This window comes from Mus musculus, chromosome 17, assembly GCF_000001635.26.
Source record: "Mus musculus strain C57BL/6J chromosome 17, GRCm38.p6 C57BL/6J".
NCBI classification, from domain to species: domain Eukaryota; kingdom Metazoa; phylum Chordata; class Mammalia; order Rodentia; family Muridae; genus Mus; species Mus musculus.
The window spans coordinates 10,890,537-10,912,868 of NC_000083.6; the positions used below are offsets into that span (position 1 = coordinate 10,890,537).

The following is a 22,332-nucleotide window of genomic DNA, read 5'->3' on the forward strand; positions in this document are numbered from 1 at the left end:
GAGTGCAGTCACCCAGTGTGACATCTTACAGGTTTTGCAGCTTCATTCATAAAAGGAAATAACTTGAAATGAAGTACATTTAATTTTGATACATTTTCAAAATCATCTTTTTTGAGTTCTTTGAAAACTTTCCTCCCATACCTTTAAGACACACTCACACACACATACTACAAGGCTTCTTCCTATAGTTAGAATTATTATTTTATTTGTTTTTTTCATTCTTACTTTAACTCAGTTACTTTAACATGCATTTGTTAAATGCAGTTTGTAAGGTTGACAAAATTTAAATGCCAGCTCTTATACATTGTACATATAAATTGTTTGCTGTGTAATTTACTCATTTTAAAATTTAAAAAGCTTCTGGGTGGTTTTGCATTATGATCTATCAAGAAAGAAAAACACATTTTCAGTGCTGAACTTAGAATACCAACATGTTAAGATAAATCTGTCACATATGGAAACATGATTTGTACCAATAGAAGGAACTGATAAGTCACTCACTACGTAGAATTACCAAGCTCTCTGAATCGGCATGGATAATTGAGGCTTGATAGTTGTTAGTATTATCGAGAGTGTCTTTCAGAAGATAATTTACTTTATTGTCTCTGATTAATTTGTAAGTAATTAGATGGGGTTTAGCAGTAACCTGATGTGTTCACTTGTCCCATTAACAGGTTTAAATTCATAATCCTAACTAATTTGTGAGCTCATTTTAACATGTCATCTGCATTCCACCTGTGAAGTCAATGTTTGTTTATAACAGGAACAAGAACCCATGAAATTGGTTCTCCTGAAGCTGTGTTTTGTTACATAGCTGCTTGCTTGTTAAGCTTTGATGTGCAAGTTATAGATACCAGACAGCTTATGACACTAGCTCATCATATAATTTTCCTGATATACTGTGGAGCTCTGACATAATTACCAACTTACCCTAAAATGAGTTTTCTATTTTTAAACTCTTGACCTGATTATATCTGAAGGAAGATATTAATCCAGAAATTTTTTTTTGGTAAAAATATTCTAGATCATTGCTGAATATCAATGACCTTTATTCAGCTTCTTAATTTGTGTCCTTATATTCTCTACTTCTTCTTGGCTTCTGGAACATTCTACTTAAGTGTTCTACGGAAATAAGCATTTGTTTATTTCTTTAAAGTAAGGGCAGGGCTTTTCTGCATGTACCAATGTCATGTTTTATGTTGATATCACAGGTCACAGCTACATTCCTCTGAATAATTTATTATTTTCTCCCTAACAGTGGAAAATCCTTATTGTTTATTCACAAGTGTCTCTCTTCGTACTCTTTGTAATGATTCACAGACTTTCAGTATTGAACCCATTTCATCTAAGTATGAGAAACAGTAGTCCCATTCATGCTAGGAATAAGACCTCCTGCAGTGTTCCATAGATATCCTTGAACTGAAATTTTTAATGAAGTGAAAATCATTAAGTCCTCCAAACTCTACAATTATCCCCAGGAACTACATCTGTTGTTCTTGATCTTTACATAACTTTGGAGCTAGGTAGAGGTTTTAGATGTAGGGTGATTTTTGATTTTGGCTTTAATTCTATCTTTATGTGAGAAATCTGAAGCCTATGCAATCCCCTTTCCTTACATTTATATTTTATATACAACGGGGGTTAGTAGAGGCTTTAGTCTAGTTGTAGTACTTGGTCAAAACTGTATAACGAAATGATTAAAGTAATAATACAAATGTCATTGTTGTAGCATTTCATCTAGACATGTATCATTTTAAATTCAAAATAATTTTTAATAAACTGTATGTGTACATGAGCAGGCATGTGTGTGGTAAGAAGACAACTTTCAGGAGTCAGATCTCTTTTTCTACCATGTGAGCTTGAACTCAGATGGTCAGCTTTGGCAGAAAGTGTCTTTCTTCACAGCCATCTCCCTGGCCTGACTAGGCTTTGCCAGGTGACAGTGATTGAACAGAGAAACACTGCAACATGCCTGAGATTCAGTTCTGAGCTGGGCATATCTGTCCTTATATTCTCATCTTCACACAAGGTGGTTAGGTCCCAAACTCTTGTTTAGTCATTGGTTTTTTTTTTATTTTATTTATTTTATTTTTTTTATTACGTATTTTCCTCAATTACATTTCCAATGCTATCCCAAAAGTCCCCCATACCCTCCCACCCCACTTCCCTACCCACCCATTCCCATTTTTTTGGCCCTGGCGTTCCCCTGTACTGGGGCATATAAAGTTTGCAAGTCCAATGGGCCTCTCTTTCCAGTGATGGCCTACTAGGCCATCTTTTGATACATATGCAGCTAGAGTCCAGAGCTCCGGGGTACTGGTTAGTTCATATTGTTGTTCCACCTATAGGGTTGCAGATCCCCTTAGCTCCTTGGGTACTTTCTCCAGCTCCTCCACTGGGAGCCCTGTGATCCATCCAATAGCTGACTGTGAGCATCCACCTCTGTGTTTGCTAGGCCCCGGCATAGTCTCACATGAGACAGCTATATCTGGGTCCTTTCAGCAAAATCTTGCTAGTGTATGCAATGGTGTCAGCGTTTGGAAGCTGACTATGGGGTGGATCCCTGGATATGGCAGTCTCTAGATGGTCCATCCTTTTATCACAGCTCCAAACTTTGTCTCTGTAATTCCTTCCATGGGTGTTTTGTTCCCAATTCTAAGGAGGGGCCCAGTGTCCACACTTTGGTCTTCATTCTTCTTGAGTTTCATGTGTTTAGCAAATTGTATCTTATATCTTGGGTATCCTAGGTTTTGGGCTAATATCCACTTATCAGTGAGTACATATTGTGTGAGTTCCTTTGTGATTGTGTTACCTCATTCAGGATGATGCCCTCCAGGTCCATCCATTTGGCTAGGAATTTCATAAATTCATTCTTTTTAATAGCTGAGTAGTACTCCATTGTGTAAATGTACCACATTTTCTGTATCCATTCCTCTGTTGAGGGGCATCTGGGTTCTTTCCAGCTTCTGGCTACTATAAATAAGGCTGCTATGAACATAGTGGAGCATGTGCCCTTCTTACCGGTTGGGACATCTTCTGGATATATGCCCAGGAGAGGTATTGCTGGATCCTCCGGTAGTACTATGTCCAATTTTCTAAGGAACCGCCAGACTGATTTCCAGAATGGTTGTACAAGCTTGCAATCCCACCAACAATGGTAGGAGTGTTCCTCTTTCTCCACATCCTCGCCAGCATCTGCTGTCACCTGAATTTTTGATCTTAGCCATTCTGACTGGTGTGAGGTGGAATCTCAGGGTTGTTTTGATTTGCATTTCCCTGATGATTAAGGATCTTGAACATTTTTTCAGGTGCTTCTCTGCCATTCAGTATTCCTCAGGTGAGAATTCTTTGTTCAGTTCTGAGCCCCATTTTTTAATGGGGTTATTTGATTTTCTGGAGGGCACAGGGACAACATCCTAATTAACAAAATCAGAAATGAAAAGGGAGACATAACAACAGATCCTGAAGAAATCCAAAACACCATCAGATCCGTCTACAAAAGGCTATACTCAACAAAACTGGAAAACCTGGACGAAATGGACAAATTTGTAGACAGATACCAGGTACCAAAGTTAAATCAGGATCAAGTTAACGATCTAAACAGTCCCATATTCCCTAAAGAAATAGAAGTAGTCATTAATAGTCTCCCAACCAAAAAAAGCCCAGGACCAGATGGGTTTAGTGCAGAGTTCTACCAGACCTTCAAAGAAGATCTAATTCCAGTTCTGCACAAACTATTCCACAAAATAGAAGTAGAAGGAACTCTACCCAACTCATTCTATGAAGCCACAATTACTCTGATACCTAAACCACAGAAAGATCCAACAAAGATAGAGAACTTCAGACCAATTTCCCTTATGAATATCAATGCAAAAATCCTCAATAAAATTCTCGCTAACCGAATCCAAGAACACATTAAAGCAATCATCCATCCTGACCAAGTAGGTTTCATTCCAGGGATGCAGGGATGGTTTAATATACGGATATCCATCAACGTAATCCATTACATAAACAAACTCAAATACAAAAACCACATGATCATCTCGATAGATGCAGAAAAAGCATTCGACAAGATCGAACACCCATTCATGATAAAAGTCTTGGAAAGATCAGGAATTCAAGGCCCCTACCTAACCATGATAAAAGCAATCTACAGCAAACCAGTAGCCAACATCAAAGTAAATGGTGAGAAGCTTGAAGCAATCCCACTAAAATCAGGGACTAGACAAGGCTGCCCACTCTCTCCATATCTATTCAACATTGTACTTGAAGTCCTAGCCAGAGCAATTCGACAACAAAAGGAGATCAAGGGGATACAAATTGGAAAAGAGGAAGTCAAAATATCACTTTTTGCAGATGATATGATAGTATATATAAGTGACCCTAAAAATTCCACCAGAGAACTCCTAAACCTGATAAACAGCCTCAGTGAAGTAGCTGGATATAAAATTAACTCAAACAAGTCAATGGCCTTTCTCTACACAAAGAATAAACAGGCTGAGAAAGAAATTAGGGAAACAACACCCTTCTCAATAGTCACAAATAATATAAAATATCTTGGCGTGACTCTAACTAAGTAAGTGAAAGATCTGTATGATAAAAACTTCAAGTCTCTGAAGAAGGAAATTAAAGAAGATCTCAGAAGATGGAAAGATCTCCCATGCTCATGGATTGGCAGGATCAACATTGTAAACATGGCTATCTTGCCAAAAGCAATCTACAGATTCAATGCAATCCCCATCAAAATTCCAACTCAATTCTTCAACGAATTAGAAAGAACAATCTGCAAATTCATCTGGAATAACAAAAAACCCTAGGATAGCAAAAAGTCTTCTCAAGGATAAAAGAACCTCTGGTGGAATCACCATGCCTGACCTAAAGCTTTACTACAGAGCAATTGTGATAAAAACTGCATGGTACTGGTATAGTGACAGACAAGTAGACCAATGGAATAGAATTGAAGACCCAGAAATGAACCCACACACCTATGGTCACTTGATCTTCGACAAGGGAGCTAAAGCCATCCAGTGGAAGAAAGACAGCATTTTCAACAAATGGTGCTGGCACAATTGGTTGTTATCATGTAGAAGAATGCGAACCGATCCATTCCTATCTCCTTGTACTAAGGTCAAATCTAAGTGGATCAAGGAACTTCACATAAAACCAGAGACACTGAGACTTATAAAGGAGAAAGTGGGGAAAATCCTTGAAGATATGGGCACAGGGGAAAAATTCCTGAATAGAACAGCAATGGCTTGTGCTGTAAGATCAAGAATTGACAAATGGGACCTCATCAAACTGCAAAGCTTCTGCAAGGCAAAAGACACTGTCAATAAGACAAAAAGACCACCAACAGATTGGGAAAGGATCTTTACCTATCCTAAATCAGATAGGGGACTAATATCCATTGTTTTGTTTTAATTACATATATTGCATCTATGTATATTTGTTTCTGTTTAAGTATATACACATGCGTGTAGATGCTATGGAGGCAAGATGAGGGCATAGGGTACCCTGGAGTTACAGGTGATTGCAAGTAGTCCAGAGTGTGTGCTGGGAATTGAATTGGGTCTTCCCCAAGGGCAGTGCCGCTCATACCATCAAATCATCTCTTAAGCCTCTCTCTATTGGAAAAGATAGTGGATCCCCAACACCTGCATGTTAGCCTTGCTGCTACACTCTCTTCTTTCTATGGATTAATACCTGCAGGTTCTGAATAATTCTTGACTCAGAGGTTTTTTACTAAGTATTAGTCAATGAGTCATATATGTCCTCTGGCTGGCAGGTTGTATACAGGCATTGTAGGGTACATACATATCCTGGTCATTCAGATGTAAACCCTTTCTTCTCTCTCTACCAGCAATCTCTCCACTCCCTTACCCCTCCTTTGTCAGTGAAAGACACTCCTCTAAATGCCTTTCCTTTAGCCTCAGCCTCTGACACAGAGTATCCCTACAGCTGTGCTTTGGAATATTACCTTCCTATAATGTTTCTTGGCATTTTGCTCTGTTTCACAGAAAAACTGTTTTGGACTAAAGAACATAGCAAATACACAGAGGTGCAGACACGTGTTCTTCATTCAGATGTCTGCCACATTTTACAAGTTTTGCTGCACAGAAATTGTTGGGACATTGGGCAATTCAAGTGATAGAGAGCAGAGCTTAGAGGATACCACTGTGTTTAGTGGTCTCTCAGGTCTCCTCACTGCTGGGTTATAGTTTCTGGAAACTTAATGTCTATGCCTTCCTAATTTCCTGTTATCATTTATATTTATTATTCTGCTTCAATCTGATTTTGTCCATTTCACTTTCTTCTATGTATTTAAATTTTTACAGAAACAAGTTTAAAGCTTGGTCTTTGACTGTAGACTTAGTCTTAGACACTGAAATGTAGTAGATAAGGGAGAAAAATTGCTTCTACTCCTTGGCCTTTCCCAGTTGAATGTTGTTTGGTACCTAGGATTCTTAGAGCTATAAATTAATTTCCCCCAACAAGAACACATATGCACAAATTGAACACAGAAATGTTAGTGAGGATTCAAAAATAGTTGGCAAGTCCTTGGGTTGGGGCTTGTATGAGGATTTCAACCATCTTCTTAGTCATCTCCTTAATAAACCTGCTGCTGTCAAAGTCAGACTTTCCACTGACTCAAGAAGGAATAAGAGGTTTACCTGCAAATATGACCACTCACATGGGAAGGACAGACAAGTAGATTAATAGAAGGCAAATGAGCCTGTGACAGGAATCCTGAGACAGCTGTGGAAATATATAGGACAACTTTCAAGACTATCTGTGGCAGACCCCTTAAGAAAGTGCATAACTGAATAAGAGTTTAATTTTGAAAGATGAAGGAGATAATTCCCTCCAGCGTATTGGAAACCTGGAAGGTTGGTGGATAAAAGCATGGGGCACTAGCAGAAGGGTGGTCAGGGATTGTGTGTGTGTGTGTGTGTGTGTGTGTGTGTGTGTGTGTATGCACTTGCGCACACATGTTTAGGTATGTACCCAGAGGTGCAAGTACCTGGCAGAAGGCAGATCCATGGCCCCCTCTAGGCTAGAGTTACAGGCAGTGTTGAGCAGCCCAGTGTGCTCACTGTGAACCTAACTAGAGTCCTCTGTGGAGGCTGCACTTGCTCTTAACTATGGAGCCATGTCTCCATTCCCCAAGGGTAAGCTGTTAAGTAATAAAAGGACTGTGTCATAAAAACGAAGTGATCTTGTATTGTATTATGGAAGAAGTACATGTTCTTTGAACACTTGGAACATTCTAGCAGTGAAAACAGATTAAATGAGCAAGAGGCTGGAATATAAGAACAGTGTACTTTGTGCACCATGAATATATTCCACAAGATTTTAGAAAATATTTTTATGATGTTTCAGGGATAAGACAAATTAGTTCTATATAGGCAGACATATTACAGATAAAATATACACTGTCCAAGCAGAGGTAATATATTTGGTTATTCTTAATTTTTATAAAATTTTATTTTTATGAGCATATTACTTATAATTTTCCATGATAAACTATAATTATGAAATGTTTTATGAAATTGACTCTTGGAAAATATGTAATAGATCAGAAAAGTTTAATGTTATTTTTCTTTTTATGTAGAACTTCAGAGATAGGACAGTTTTCTTTTAGGTGGCTAATGGGTTAAAGATTTGTAGCACAAAGGCCCATTTTTATGTTAAAGTGAAGTTACTTTGAAAAATATGCTTTAATTGAAATCCTATTTAATGGTGAAATTATGTTATTGATTATCATCAAAATGCCCAAGACAGTGATGAATTCATCAATTCCTGTATCACTGGTGTTATAAATCTTTTAGTAGAAGCTAGAGAATGTGAACAAGATGAATATTTTCAAATTATGGTGACACATTACTTATTATGTGTAAGTTTCTTAATCTGTATGTGTAGCAATGGAAATGGCTTTTAAGAAGCAATATAGAAAAATAGCTTACAATGTTCTCAATGTCACCAATCAAACTAGAGTGAAACTTGTTCCAATATAAACTTTAAAATCATGAAGCCTCACGTTGACTGAACAAACCGTTTGTAGTAAGTGACGAAGGACTAGAGATGCCGAGCACAGCCTCAGAAGCTCGTTTAGAATTACAGAGTGGATTCCCACGGAACCACATAAGGGAGCTCCTGACATTCAACCTTCTACTGTAGTCTCAAGGTGTGGATGCTCATAAACGCTTAACACTTAAAACGTCTTACAGAGAAGGTGTTGTTGTCAGGGCTGCACCGCGGGAGGGAGCTCAGAGGAGGCGCCCTCCCGAGGCCACCACTGCCCATGCAGTCCATCCATTCAACCATCTGGCTACTGATGTCATGAATAACATGTCAGTGCCCAATACCCCCCAGGCCAACAGCGACTTTATGGTGGGCTATGTGCTGGGGCCCTTCTTCCTCATCACCCTGGTCGGGTTGGTGGTGGCCATGGTAATGTATGTGCAGAAGAAAAAGCAAGTGGACCAGCTTGGCCATCACCTGCTTCCCATGTATAGCTATGACCCTGCAGAAGAACTACAGGAAGCTGAGCAGGAGCTCATGATGTGGGAGACCCCAAGGTGGTTCATGGCTGGCAGAGCAGCTACCAGCACAAGCGGGTGCCCCTGCTGGACATCAAGACATGACCGTCCACACCCCTCCATTCACCACCCACCCAGATAGGTACAGGAGCATCTGTCTATTCTGAGCACCTACAGCTGGCCCCGAGCCAAGCCTTCCAGGCACGGACGGGCCTCTCTTCCACACTAGCCTATTCCCACGGTGACAGGTCCAGATGTATAGGTGTATATGTTTTGTAAATAAAAATTTTTGTGGCTTCAAAAAAAAAAACCAACCAACCAAACAAAAAAATGTCTTACAAAAACAGAAAGGCTCTGGACTCTAGGAAAGCTCAACAGTTTGCAAGATGTTTTATTTTAAGTACAACCTTTCTCTCTCTCTCTCTCTCTCTCTCTCTCTCTCTCTCTCTCTCTCTCTTTCTCTCTCTCTCTCTCTCTGTCTCTCTGTGTGTGTGTGTCTTCACAGAATATGTTTTCTTTTGCTTCCAAAGATGTGATAAAATGCATTTGTTGTAAATACCATAGAATTTTCATTCTGTTTTTTTTTTTCAAGTAAATATTGTCCTACCCTCAGATGGCTCTTAAGCATTTTGAAGCATATCATTGTCTAAAGAGTGAGAAGGGAAGCTGAGATGGGGTGCCCATTCACAAATTTCAGACTAGTAGCCTGTTAGGAGAAGCGTGGTGTAAGCACATAGAGTCACGTGGTGTTTTCTAAGTGTCTCACGTTAAATTACAGGCGACTTCAGGAGTGCAGCTCAAGAGACAGCAGTATACTCTGGTCCTTGTTGTAGCTGACCTAAAAATTTCAAACGTATGCTCCTCATTTATGGTGTCATATTTCTTACAAATTTGAAAATACTTATAGCATCTTTGTCCTGTAATGCTATTTAGGCAAAAAAACACAGTTATTTTAGGTTTGACTTAACAGAAACCGAAGCTTTTATAGAGCATTGTTCTCTAATAATTTTGTACTTGCTTTGTTCCTGAAACCTGAATGCTTTTGGTACATTCAGACTTGAGACTATGCTGAACCAGCTACATAAAAGGCCACACTGGGCAAGATCATGTGTGCTGCCAACACAAAATATCTCTGACCCAATTAGGTATAGCTTCTGTAACATTGGCCATTTTTTTTAACTCACTGTTAAGCTGTTTGATTAAAGGAAATCAATACACCAATAACAGATTTGAATAACCTTAATAATTTTTATATTCCAAATGTATAAAACAGTAATCTCATAGGTACAGTTATATGATCCACACAGTGGTATTTATTAAACAGGATGGTGTCACTAATTGTAAACTAAGGTTTGGTGTATTAACTGAGCCAGAGAAAAGCTCAGTTACTCACAAAAGTGTATGTAGTTGCCATGGGGCTGGATACCTTGCTGTGTATTAGGCCTTGGAGTCACCGTCCTCTAATAATAAATTGTTACATAATTGGTGCTGGCTTAGCAACTTTTAAAAAATGCATATAGAAAAAAATGTCTTGTTTTTTATCCCCCCAATTTGGTGTGCAACTCACAGAGTGCTTCACTGGTTTCATACTCCAGCATGAAGACAAACAAATCAAACCACAGCAAACCAAAGGAAACTCCTAATTATATGGGGTTAACAATGGGGTTAACAATAGTTCCAGGCCAGAGAGTTTAGCAATGAGAAAAATCACAAGTATCTTCAGACTGCTTAGAATAAAATTTCTCAAAAGTATGTACATAAAACACAAATTTCTGTTACCTAAGTCAAATATTTTTATGTTTATATATAATCTAGAAAAGAAAATAAGAAGCTCTAGGATTTTCATAAGAAAATATCATTAAATATTTACTGGCTTTTATTTTTGTTCTCTCTCCAACTCAGAAAAGTAAGGTTTGAGGAAAATTCTTAAGCTTCCATATGCATTAACATAAACATATTTGCTTCTGTTTGTTACTATTGTAGCTTTCCCAAAACAAATTGAGATGTGTATAATTTTGATAAAATTTATTCCAGTATATGTTGATATAAAATTATCACAAGATTTAGCCTAGGAAAAAAATGTCTGAGTTTCTGGTGTTCTGTAGCAGGCAGGGTTCTCTCAGGCAACACATTGTCCTGTGCTCCTCTGGTATCAGATGACCACTGGGAGCTCAGCTCCTGTTTCCAGCGAGCTAGAGTTCTTATAAGAGACATGTACCCTGGGGCTTCTCCATTTGCCATTTTGAATTTGTCCCTCTTACATGGTAGTGGAGTTTTTACTGCACTTACTATGTTGTCTTCATAAATAGACAAGACTCTTTAAGGAGATGATGTAATAAAAATGAAAAATTGTTGAAATGCTTACATGAAATAAATATTCTGTGAAGACACACACACACACACAGAGAGAGAGAGACAGAGAGAGAGAGAGAGAGAGAGAGAGAGAGAGAGAGAGAGAGGTTGTACTTAAAACATCTTGCAAACTGTTGAGCTTTTCTAGAGTCCAGAGCCTTTCTGTTTCTGTAAGACGTTTTTGTTTGTTTGTTTGTTTGTTTTTTGTGTTTTTTTTTGAAGCCACAAAAATTTTTATTTACAAAACATATACACCTATACATCTGGACCTCTCATTGGAGAAAATGGGTCACTAAGGGATGCAATTTTCAAGTGTATATCTTATCCTGGACCTCTGCTACCTAGTTGCCATTTAAACGAGCAGCCTTCCACTACCATAGTCTTCTAACCATGACAATGCAGCTTATCTTAGTCCCACAACAATTCAGGCTGTAGACCATCCACTGAAGCCTCTGATATCATGGGTCAGATTAAGCCTTCTTCCTCTTTCATAGTTTCTCTCAGGAATCTTGTCATTCTAACAAAAACCTAGGGTCTTAGATGGTTAATCGTGGTATATACCAGATAGTGTGGTAGTCTCCTCAAACACCAGGGCCAGCAGAGTTTTGAAGGAAGTCCAATGCAACATGACTCAGCAGCCAACAACACTGGGACATTTGCTTTAGGCATATTTAAATGTAATACAATTAGGAAAAAAGGTTTCCTGGTGTAACAATCCCGTGTGCAGAAAAAAGCTTAAGGCATAATTACATTGAAGGTCTTTCCAAAGTAATGTTACCTCTCTCATAAAGAAAGGTTCTATAAATAGACTACGTGTGTCATCTTAGGGGCCTGAGGAAGGATCAGGTGTGGTCTTCATCATACTATTATCTCAAAGTTCACTCTGCTATTAACCATCTCTGGTCCTGTTTGTGAGTGTGGGTGATTCAAGTACAGCCTTGATCATACAGATATTCCAGAGGTCACTGGGCTATTAACTGCATTCACTCCCAGCATTCTGGGCAGAAAACAAGTTAAAAATCTCTTCTTTTGAAGAGATAACCCTGTATGTTTAATATTCCTGGTTTCCCTACTGCTTATCTGTGAGCACAAGGACCTGGTGCCCTCGACAAGGTAGTAGATATCTTTAGGGCTGTGGACATTATAAAGATTCTTCTTTTGTGTATAGTTTAGACTTAGTCCATACGTGAGTAAAATCATATCTGATCAGGCTGCTTTGGTCTTGGCTGTGTAATTAGTGCAATGCAACTCTCAGTGGTGCCATTGTGTAGCTTCTCATTGGGGTGTTTGCCTCTGTTGCCCTTACATTACGGTAGTGGACCAATGATGGTACTTTGATGACAACCATTACCAGATTCATTATTTTATCCAGGGTACATTATGTTCATCTGTGACCCAGTGGGTAGTATTTGTGTGAAAATGTTTACGACTCTTTAAAATTTGGGAAAATCATTAAAATTGTCTTTAAATCCAATAACCACTGACCAAAAAGAATTTGAAAAACTTTATATTTTGTAATACTGTAGAGTGTATAGAAAATTCTCTTTAATGTATATTATTGTTGGTTTTTACTTTTTGGGTTCACATAACTCTAGAAAACTATATAGTAAGACAATAGGATGGACCGGTCAAGTTCTCCGGTCCCATTGCTTGCTTCAGTACCGAGGTTCACTTTTATACTGTAAATGCGAAGTGTAAGTACAGCCCTGGAGAAGGAACTGCCACTGATAGGAAGAGAGAAGAAACACTGTAGACCCAAGGTTCTGCTGAGCATCGCCTTTGGTGGTTCATGAGGTGTGTTTGCCTTGGGTCTCTGGGGAGAGGCCTGCACACCCTTTATGGTAATCTTTAGGAACCTAGCTCCTTCCCTGGCTGCTCCTGTAGGTTTTAAAGCTAATAATCACTTGAATTAGTAAATGAATGCAGACATGTTATTAATAAGAGACTGATATAAATTCTTTTCACTTTGAGCCACTTTCTTAATTTAGAATTTTGATCATACATATGTAATTATTTACACATCAAAATTTGTACTTTATTTGTAAGTAGGGAAAGTCCATGGAGCCCTATGGCCAGAGTACCATATATAACAAGCTCATCTCTATTAAATTAGAATGTTTATAGTACTGGTATTATCACAACTATGGTAGAAAGTATGTGCTGAATAAAGCAGGAATGGTGGTGCAGGGGCTGCCCACAGCTTTGTGCTGGGGCAGTTCTTGGAGGGTGAATGCATGGATGGAAAGGAGTCTGTTTAGCCTGCCAGAGAGAAAAGACAGGAAGTGTGCCTCAGACACCAGTCCTTACTAAGAACCAATACTCCTGTTAGAGATAAAGAGGAAGGTAAAGTTACTGAAGGTGTGGTGGATAGTCTTTGTCAACCTCACTCTAACTGGTGTCACTTGGGAAGAGGAAACCTCAACTGAGGTACTGCTTCCGTTGATCGGTGATTGAACTGTGGGCAGCTTGTGGGGGCATTTTCCTCCTTACTAATCAATATGGGAGAGCTCACTACACTATGGGTGGTGCCATCACTTTCTAGGTTGTCCTGGCTTTTATAGGAAAGCAGGCTAAGCGAGCCATCAGGAGCAAGCTAGTAAGATTCCTTCATGGTTTCTGCTTTAGTTCCTGCTCTGTTTGATTTCCTCTTGTGGCTTTTCTCAATACATACTGTGATCGGAATGTGTAAGCCAAATAAACCTTTGGTCGCCTCAAGTTGCCTTAGGTCAGTGTTTAATAATAGAAACAGAAATGCAAACTAGGGCAGAATTGGATGATGGTGAACAGCAGATCAAATGTGTCCTTCAGAACTGATGCTCTACTTTCAGTGAGGGGCAAATATAAAGTGACAAAAGATGGAGGGAGGCAGTTGCAGATTGGAATTCATGTCCTGGTGAGGAAGACAGATCTCTTGGATTGGCTTGATGTCTGGAAAGGTAATTTAGTCATCAAACTGAATATGGGATCCATGTGGAAATTCTAAGGGTGACACCCACCTCTTGGTTTAAATAATGAATAGAATGATGGAGCCATTCAATGGGATTTACATTTCTGAAGAATGACAAGGTCACATCTCCTAAAATGACAGATAACTTCTGTCCTGCTGCCCACAGCTGTCAGTTGGTAGTTACTGCCTAGTGCTATAAATGAAGAAAGACCTCAAAACTCATTGTGCAATTTTTCACATGCCTATTTAATTTAAAAGTACTCAGTACCCGTGTGCTTCTGTGTAGTCTGAATTAGTTCATATTCCTAAGTTAACTCATGCATACACAGCTAAAAGTTGCCAGGAGGGTAACTGTTTATAAATAGCAATCATTAGTGAATGCTAACTATATACTAGGCACTAGTCTGGTATACAATCTATTCTGTTATATTTAATTCTTAAATGCAGATTCAAATTTAGAAAAGTAAAGGTGGATATTGAACCCTAACCTAATCAACATAAATTTATAAAGTACAGCCCTAACATGCATTTTTATAGATAAATTAATGTATAAGGTAAATTCCTAGTATACAAGGACCCTGAAGAGAACACTGTATCATGCTACTAATATCCTAAATTACTATTAATGAATAATTAAAAGTCAGTTTACATTTCACTCAGCCTAGTTATCTCTCATTTGTGGGTGCATATGTGTTTGTAATTATTGGTTTGTAGCTCATATTCTATGCAAATGGTTTGTAGCAGAAGCTTGGAGGAGGAAATGCTGTATGGGATTACAGTTAATGATGACCCAAGTCTGCTTTTCATTTTCTGGCTATCTATCTCACAGCTCCAAAGACCTTCTAAGTAATTGAATCTTTCTTTTCTATGATTGAATTCCAAAGGGGCTCTTTGTAATTCCTTTTTTACCAATTATAACCATAAAATTAAAGTAATTCTCAGACTGCTGCAACTTATTCAAGTTTAAATGTGAACAGTTACAAAAGCTAAGGAGAAAAGTATATTTTTCTTTCTTTGCTAATTAGTATTAAGTAATATATTTTTTCTTGTTATAAATTCTTAAGAAGTAGAGGAGATATACCATTTGTGCAGTATTTGCACCTTTAGTCTGTGCTGCTGGATGGATTTGGTGACAAAGTGCCTGTTTAAAATGTTGAGGGACAACCACTCAGCAAGGGGCTACTAAGGAAATTCCTGAACATTTACCCATGGAATCAACCTGTGCCTCTTCTGCCTTGCAGATTCTACCTGTACTTGTAGTCAGGAAAAAAGTAGTCCCCTATTTAAGTGCAGACAAGTGTGTTGTAGACCAATATGTCAAGGTCATTAATATAGTTTGTATTTCTAACTTGTGGAACATTTTCAATAACTTTAAAATAAAACTTTCAAATTTACCCCACTAAAAGATCAATAGAATTATCTAATTATTTATGTTTATATTAGCATAATGTAAAACTGACTAAAGTTATTTACCAGGATTTAATTATTAAAAGGCCAGAACATTATTTTCTATGGAAAAATAAGCATGTTCTTACTAGACAGTACAAAAGTTTTATTTTTGATGAATATTAATATTCATTTTGACAGAGCTCCTCCAAACAATACTTTAAATGAAACACTGTACAGAGGTGATCAACATTGCTTTGAGTGTCTCCCCAATACTTTGTTGTGAACTGTGTGTCTATGTACTTTTTGACCACAGGAACAGTGTGTGTGTGTGTGTAATTGATTTTAAAAATCCTTTGCAGTTCTATAATTCTCTAATGTAAGAATCTCATACTTCTCTTAAAATTGTTAGTCATAAAATACCTTCAAACATTGAGTGCTAAGAATATTTTGCTTTTGGTTTTGGTTTTAAATTATTGCATATAATATTTAAACGAAACAATTCCAGAAGCAATGCAAATCTTAGGCCATGGATCTCTGAGGTGTTTGTTTCACTGTCTTGTGTTTTAAAAGGTAGTTCAGGTTAGTAATGGAAATATAAAGCTCTTAAATCTTTTAAACATTTTTAAATAATCTCAACAAAAAGCTGCTTCTTAGCTATTTGAATAGGATTCTGGTATGTCTACCTAACCATAAATAATGCAGTGATGGCTAATCTTGGTTGTCAACTTGACTTATTTTTGAAGAATCAACCTCAATTGATGTATTGATTACCTCTATCAGATTGACCTTCGGTCATATCTGTGGGAAAATGTCTTGATGATAATTGATGTGCATAGGCCTGTCCACTATGGGCAGTACCATTCCTAAGTAGGTGGGCCTGGGATGTACAAGGTAGGTACCTTGAGCCTGAGAGCAAGCCAGTCAGCAGTATTGCTCTGTGCTCTCTGCTTTAGTTCTGCCTCCAATTTTCTACTTGAGCTCCTGTCTTGGTTTACCTGGAAGATGGAATAAAACTTAAATTCCAAGCAAGTCTTTTTCAACCAGGTCTAGATTTTCTCCTAGAAGACATTGGCAGTATCTGGAGATGTTCTTGATGCAATGAGGGAAGGTTGCTGCTGGTCTGTGGGTAGGAATCAGCAAGGCTACAAGGAATCAGTATACAGCTTAGCCAAAAAAACCTAGACTTCCCTAGCCTGGAATGTCAATAGTGCCCAGGTTAAGGTCCCAATATAAAATATTCCAACATAATAATAAAAAAAGAAGCTTGTATTCTGTGTTGTGAATATAAAGTTTTATGAAAAGAGATAGATTTGGATATCTGCTTTTAGTAGTTTATTAGTGGAAAATTGCAATTTTAAAAAGTCAATTTAGAAATATTATTTTATCTGTTATTCTAATAGAATTTTATTCAGACTCTGCATGGGTATTTTGCTCTAATGCCCATGAAACTCTTTAACTTTATTTGCATAAATTGGAGTGCTTATTTTTCTTATTGTTTCCACAGGTATATTTTTTGTGCGTGTATGAGTATGTGCATGTGTGTGTATACAGATACATGTGCACTTTGCATTAAAATGAACACCAAATATAGTCAATAGTAATGTTGACAGATATTTTTTTTATTTCTCTGTAACAAATTTTCAGGAGGCTAGGTCTATATTATGAACAGAAGAAAGCAGAGTGATTATTGTCTTTCCAGTTTAAACAACAACAAATATATATATTGCTATTGCTCTTAGTCAAGAATACCGAACCCTTACAAGATCAGAATGTGGTAAAGTTCTTAAGTGTATATGTGTATGCATGTATGCAGGTGTGTGTGTGTGTGTGTGTGTATGTCTGTGTGTGTGTGTATGCATGTATGCAGGTATGTGTGTGTGTATGCATGTATGCAGGTATGTGTGTGTGTATATCTGTGTATATGTGTATGCATGTATGCAGGTATGTGTGTGTGTGTCTGTGTATATGTGTATGCATGTATGTAGGTGTGTGTGTGTCTATTACATCCCACTTTTCTTTGAGGCTGAGCTTGCTCATAACAGTGGTGATGGTGGTGAATGGCAACTGTTGCTGATCTTGCCTCAGCTTCTTGAGTCAACTGGGATTATAGGCCTATATTATTAGACCTGGTTTTTCAAAGATGATGGGTTAGAAAAATGGGATAAATTCAAAGATTCGTCTTGATTTTGTGGACCTAGAGTTTTAAAATATTTCTTTTTTAGTTGTTTCTGTGAAAAGAGAGGTCTACTATAGTATTAGAACATAATTTGAGGTCTTAATACTTACAATTTACATATGATTATTTGTTTTATTAATTGTAGGACATAAGATCATTGAATAGTGTATGGATTATAATATCTGTGAATATGGATCTTAAAATTTTTATATTTTCCATCTTGCTTGGACCAACATGCAAGGAGTAATGAAAAAGATAAGTATATTCTCTACTATATTTAATAATTTAATATGAGTTGTCAAATGTAAATGTAGCTGGAATTCAGGTCACATGTACACATTTAATAGGAAGGTAGAACAGAAAAAATTCCATTCCCACCTTTTCCTATGGGAAAGGTTAAAATGTCTAGAGATTTCTACACAACATTCATAAATTGTCTCTAGATTATAATCAAATAAACCAGTAGCTATATGACAATTTAAAAATTGATACAGACTCCTTAAGACTTAGTTTGGTCTACCTTTACAGTATCTTAGCATTATATGTTTTGTAAAGTACACTAAAACTTCAGTTTAACCCAAAGTTGTACATCCTATAAAATTTAATGTTTTGTTTTATTTCCTTGAAATAAGCACTTAATCTGTAGTTTTAATTATTTATTTCAGCATACTAATAAAATTATATTAATCCTAAATAATGTCAGAGACTAGAAAATATTGCCAAATATTTTAAATCATAATTTTGATCAATTATTTTATAAAAGTAATATATAAAAGTAATATTTATCTTCTGCTTAGGCAAATTTCCAACATATTAAGGTAATTTTAAATTTTGAATTAATATTAAATTAAGCTAATAAGATATTTTAGATGTCTATTAAACTTGAGTCCAACAAAATATTAAAATAGTACTAAGCGCATTTAAAATTTTTATTCTTTCAGTTCTTATTTTAAAGTTTTCATATTAGTAAATACTCTCTTTTTACTTATTTCTTTCTTTTTTTTTTTTTTAGTTTAAGAAAATTTAAGACAGGAATGGTAGTGCTTTCTTGCACTCTCAGTAGTACACAATGAGTTGAAGGCCAAACTAGATACATGAGACCCTATCTCAAAGAAACTGGAAGAAAATATAAACCATGAAAAGAATTTCATGTAGCTTTAGAAATGTGAGCTTTAAGGATGTTGTATATGACAGACCGTCCTCAATTATCTCACTCAGCTTTCTCTATAAAGTAGGTGCTATTATTTTTGCTAAAAAGTTGTAACTTACACATCACTAGGAACAGCAGGGAGGGGGGAACACAACTTTTAAAGTGCTTTTGTTAAAAACAAAAATGAAAGTTGTGTGATTTGTTCTAACATGTTAGTTTGCTTCAATAACTGAAGAAAATGGTAGAAGATAATGTGGATAGCAAGTCTCAGAGCACTCAAGGAAGTGCATGCTATTTGCTTTGTTTTAATATCTAAGTCTAAAAATGAATAATAAAATGTGTTAAATTTTGCTAACATTTGCTTGATGTGGATAGGGTTATGCCAAGACAAGTAAATACAAGGAGCTTGTGAAAACTTGCCTGCCAAATGTTGCAGTAATTCAAATACAGAAAATGGCTTCTCTTCAAATGACAAACTTATGCTGTGGTTAACAGAGCAAATAAAGGACTCACATGTTTATACAAATGATAAATGGGCTGAGAAAGAAATTAAGGAAACAACACATTTCAAAATAGTCACAAATAGTATAAAATATCTTGGTGTGACTCTAACCAAGCAAGTGAAAGATCTGTATGACAAGAACTGCAAGTCTCTGAAGAAAGAAATCGAAGAAGACCTCAGAAGATGGAAAGATCTCCCATGCTCATGGATTGGCAGGATTAATATAATAAAAATGGCCATCTTGCTGAAAGCAATCTACAGATTCAAATCCCCATCAAAATTCCAACTCAATTCTTCCTAAAGATAGAGAAATTTGCAAATTAATTTGGAATAACAAAAAACAAAAACAAAAAGCAAAACAAACAAACCAAAACAAAACAAAAGAACACAGGATAGCAAAAACTATTCTCAGTAATGAAAGAAATTCTGGAGGAATCACCATTCCTGACCTCAAGCTGTGCTACAGAGCAATAGTGATAAAAAAACAACTGCATGCTATTGGTACAGAGACAGGCAGGTAGATCAATGGAATAGAATTGAAGACGCAGAAATGAACCCACACACCTATGGTCACTTGATCTTTGACAAAGAAACTAAAACCATCCAGTGGAAAAAAGGCAGCATTTTCAACAAATGGTGGTGGTTCAACTGGCAGTCAGCAAGTAGAAGAATGCAAATTGATCCATTTTTATCTCCCTGTACAAAGCTGAAGTCCAAGTGGAATAAGGACTTTCACATAAAACGAGATACACTGAATCTAATAGAGAGAAAGTGGGGGTAAAGCCTTGAACACATAGGTACAGGGGGAAAGGTCCTGAACAGAACACTGATGGCTTGTGCTCTAAGATCAACAGTAGACAAATGGGACCTCATAAAATTGAAAAGCTTCTGTAAGGCAAAGGACACTGTCAATAGGACAAAACAGAAACCAAGAGATTGGGAAAAGATCTTTACAAATACTACATCTGATAGAGGGCTAATATCCAGTATATACAAAGAACTCAAGAAGTTAGACTCCAGAAAACCAAATAACCCTATTAAAATGGGGTACAGAGCTAAACAAAGAATTCTCAATTGAGGAATCTTGAATGGCTAAGAAGCACCTAAAGAAATGATCAACATCCTTAGTCATCCAGGAAATGCAAATCAAAACAAGCCTGAGATTCTACCTCAGGCCAGTCAGAATGGTTAAGATAGAAAACCCAGGTGACAGCAGATGCTGGTTAAGGATATGGAGAAAGAGGAACACTCCTCCATTGCTGGTGGGATTGCAAGCTGGTACATCCACTCTGGTACTCAATCTGGGGGTTCCTCAGAAAATTTTACATAGTACTACCTGAGGACCCTGCTATACCACTCCTGGGCTATACCCAAAAGACACTGAAATATATAACAAGAATACATGCTCCAATATGTTCATAGCAGCCTTATATGTAATAGCCAGAAGCTGGAAAGAACCCAGATGTCCCTCAACAGAGGAATGGATACAGAAAATGTGGTACATTTACACAGTGGAGTACTACTCAGCTATTAAAAACAATGACTTCCTGAAATTTGTGTGCAAATGGATGGATCTAGAAAATACATTAAGAGTGAGGTGACCCAATCACAAAAGAACACACATGGTATGCATTCACTGATAAGTGGATATTAGCCCAAAAGCTCAGAATACCCAAGACACAATTCATAGACCACATGAAGCTCAAGAAGAAGGAAGACCAAAGTTTGTGTGGATGCTTCAATCCCACTTAGAAGGGGCAACAAAATAATCACAGGAGGATGGGAGGGATATGGGAGGCCAAGAGGAGGGGAAGGGGGAAAGGGGGGCAGGATCAAATATGGGAGGAGACAGGGGAGATGGAAAGAGGGTCAGGAAATTGAACAGAGCTGTGTAGCAATGGGGGATGAGGAACTGGGAGTAACCACCAGAAATTTCCAGATGCCAGGAAATCAAGAGACTCCCAGAACCCAATGAGGATGACATAAGCTGAAATACCCAACAAAGGAAAGGGAGAACCTGTAGAGACCATGTCCAGAGGTTAGGCAAGGCTCCCTAGTTGAGGTATAGGGCTACCCACCCATCTTCAAAATTTTAACCCAGAATTGCTCCTGTCTAAAAGAAACACATGCACAAATAGTGGAGCAGAATGAAGGAAAGGCCATCCAGAGACTGTCCCACTTGGGGATCCATCACATATGCAGACACCAAACCAGACACTATTGCAGATGTCAAGAAGTGTTTGTTGACAGGAGCCTGATATAGCTGTTTCCTGAGAGGCTCTGCCAAAGCCTGACCAATACAGATGTGGATTCACGAAGCCGTCCTTTGGACTGAGCATGGGGACCCCAATGGAGGAGTTAGGGGAAGAACTGAAGGAGCTGTAGGGGTTTACAACCCTATAGGAAGAACAACAATATCAACCAAAGAGATCCCCCAGAATTCCCAGGGACTAAACCACCAAGCAAAGTGTACACATGGCTCCAGCTGCGCATGTAGCAGAAGATAGCGTTGTCAGGCATCAATTAGAGGAGAGGCCCTTGGTCCTATGAGGGCTCGATGCCCCAGCATAGGGGAATGCTAGGGCAGTGAGGTGGGAGTGGGTGAGTGTGTGGGTGGGGGAGCACCCTTATAGAAGCAGGGGATGAGGGATGGGATAGGAGGTTTGCAGAAGGGAAACCAGGAAAGGGGATAACATTTGAAATGTAAACAAATAAAATATCCAATAAAAAAATCAGAAAAAAGAACAATAAAATATTTTCAAAGGAAAAAAAAAAGAAAGAAAAAGGAGTTTGCCATGGTTTCTGGGTGAGTTGGCTTCATCAACAGTTGTAGGCACTGGTAAATTCTGTACACTTTAGTAGATAGCCTCCCATCCGAGCTCAAGAGAGCTATACTGATCAGTGAGAGAAGGAAGGAACTTGCAGGGAACAGACAGGTTTTAGAGGAGATGGAGTGGGATGAGAAGGGAACCAAGCCTCCTGCCTCTGCCTCCAGCAGCAGATCTTACAGGCATGTGCCACAACAAAGGAAAGTGGCAGGGGAGAGCTGAGAAGACACTTCATTATATGCATGTGTGACACCAGCTACAAATTTTAAAACAGAAAAAATAACTATGAAAAAAGAGGAGTTTTAGAACCTTTAGCCCCACTATGAATTTTTCCCCCTTCAGCCAAAATCCAGGTACCTGTGAAGTGGGTCCTGCTTGGACGGTGCATAGGCTCTCAAGGACTGAGGCACCTCTGAGCTCCCACTTCAGTCTCCTAGCAGAGCCTTTC

General features: G+C 37.9%; 1 protein-coding gene and 1 pseudogene across 10 annotated transcripts in view; both read left to right on the plus strand.

Moving 5' to 3' along the window:
• Prkn (parkin RBR E3 ubiquitin protein ligase) overlaps positions 1 to 22,332 on the plus strand; it is a 1,223,012-nt gene that overhangs the window by 50,178 nt on the left and 1,150,502 nt on the right. The gene's annotated exons all lie outside the window — the stretch shown is intronic.
• Positions 5,388 to 8,986, plus strand: Gm3145 (annotated as a pseudogene).